This window comes from Morus notabilis, unplaced genomic scaffold, assembly GCF_000414095.1.
Source record: "Morus notabilis unplaced genomic scaffold, ASM41409v2 C11462997, whole genome shotgun sequence".
Taxonomy (NCBI): domain Eukaryota; kingdom Viridiplantae; phylum Streptophyta; class Magnoliopsida; order Rosales; family Moraceae; genus Morus; species Morus notabilis.
This window is the reverse complement of record NW_010387523.1, coordinates 1-2,380: the sequence shown is the minus strand read 5'-3', so window position 1 is coordinate 2,380 and position 2,380 is coordinate 1. Positions and strand designations below refer to the sequence as shown.

The 2,380-nt window shown below is 28.2% G+C and overlaps 1 non-coding gene across 1 annotated transcript; it reads right to left on the bottom strand.

The window, feature by feature from the left end:
* Window positions 1-1,341: 1,341 nt before the first annotated feature.
* On the bottom strand, window positions 1,342-1,414 carry TRNAR-UCU. Its single transcript has one exon. It is a non-coding gene; the product is annotated as a tRNA-Arg (tRNA).
* Window positions 1,415-2,380: the final 966 nt, after the last annotated feature.

Below are 2,380 nucleotides of genomic sequence, written 5' to 3'. Positions count from 1 at the left end.
CCTTAACTCACCTCTCTTTTATAGACCTTCGTTTCGTGTCCATTCTTCTAGAATTTTGAGCTTCTTAGGTTGATACGAGCGGAATACAGTATTGTAATACACGACATATTTGAAACTTTTATAAACATATATACACATATAATTTCAAACATATTTACACATATATATAGTATTATTATTTAAAATATATTATATACATTTGTTTTTTTTTTTTCAACTGCAAGAAATAAAGGTAAAAAGAAATGTTAGTAAATTTAAAAGTTAAAGAAATTAAAAATATATAATTTATATAGTATAAAAGAAAGATTTTAGAAATATTTATATTACCTTTTTGGTGTTGGTAAGAATTCAATTTCTTAACTATGATGGAAAAATCTGCATATGTAAAAATATACTACGACATATGTATTAAAAAATATTATATGTTTAAAACATATTTTATTAGTACTTACTAACAATATATGAAAAATATTATAAGGAACTTATACTAATAACATTTACTAACAACACAATTAAGGCACTTATGAACATATATTAGAAAAGAAAAACAACATATTTTATTACTGTCAAACCATACAAATATATTTAGTCTTAGCAACAGATAAGATAATATAAAGTTCAACATATTTATATACCTAATATCACAAACAAATATTGAAATGTTAACGACATAAATCTTTAACTCACCACTCTTTTATAGACCTTCGTTTCGTGTTAATTCTTCTAGAATTCTGAGCCTTTTAGGTTGATATGTAACATTGGAAAATAAAAGGCAGAAAAACCTTATAAAGAGGGGACATTTCTTCATGTTTCCCGACTTGTATCCTCCTCTTATCCCTCTTTTATTTATTTATTTATTTATTTGCCTTTGTTTTGTTTGATTTTAATTTTTACGTATTAGGTGAAAAAGTGGAAGACTATTCTAGAAAAAAAAATTACAAAAAACTAATTTTTTTGAAAGGGAAGATAAAATACATTGGCAAAAGATGTATTTTGAGCAAAAGTGATTGAGTGGCAAAAGATACATACTACATTTTTTAAAAGGGAAGATAAAATACTTTGGCAAAAGATGTATTTTGAGCAAAAGTGATTAAGTGGCAAAAGATGCATACTACATTTTTTAAAAGGGAAGATAAAATACTTTGGCAAAATATTTACAGGCCAAAGATGCATACTACATTTTACCCAAAAAAAAAAATTGCATTCTATATAACCCTATGTATAGAGGCCCGGGGAAAAATATTTTACTAAAAAAACAAAAATTAGAGTAAATATTAAATTTATAAAACAAAATTAAGTAAATTACCGTGTACCATATTTTAAAACAAAAAGTTTACCACACACGCCCGGTGGGACTCGAACCCACAATCGCTTGATTAGAAGTCAAACGCCTTATCCATTAGGCCACGGGCGCTTTGCGTGTGACTCTGTTCAAAATCTTAATAATATTTATGTTTATTTTAGGGTTAGGATTAGTTATTTAATTATTTGGTTATTTTTCTTTATTAATAAAGGTAGATTAGTTTTTTTATTATTATGCTTGTTGGGCTATATAAACACCTCATTAGTAAGGGTAGATTGGTCTTTTACTATTATGCTTGTAGAACTATATATAAACACCTCTTTATTAGTTTATTCAATGAATTAAATTTTCTCTGCAATTGCAATGCAATAGAATTTTGACATTACGCTTTTTTTTCTCTCTCTCTTTTTTTCTATTTTGCATTGGATAATTCTCACATGATATCAGAGCAGTAATTTTTATGGGATTGGGATTGATTACCGTTAATTTACAATGTCTTTTTATGGGATTGGCACCGTAGCTTGCAATTGAAATCGGGGCTCAACCACACATATAGCTATTGATTTGGAGAAGAAGTACGACATAATTACAGGTCTATTTGATTTTGAATACGTGTTGCAGTTGGATTTGATTTTAAAGTGGGTTAATAAATATATGGCATTGGTTGAAAGTTTTTGCGCTTTTTGAGTTTTGGGTTTGATGAATCCATTAAAAAAATAGATTGAGTGTTGCTAAGAAAATCGTGAAGAAAAGTCTGATTGATTGAAAATTTTGCAACAGTTTTCTTCTGTGTGGGTATTGATCAAATTTTGGTGAAGTGGCCTGGGAATTCGTGCAACCTCTTGATGTCTTTGGTTTTGTTTGGATTTGTTGGTTGAGTTTTTGTGAGTACGAATTCGGCAATTATTTTGCTTCCGCCGGCATTAGGTGATTATACAATCAGTTTTTTCTATTCCTCTCGCTACTGTTTGCACTTCATGTTTATATGAATTCGGATAGAATTTTAGAGAGTTGGATTTTAAAAAATTATGTTTTCGCACTCCAAGAAGAGGAGGAAGAAGAAGAAATTTTTTTTTT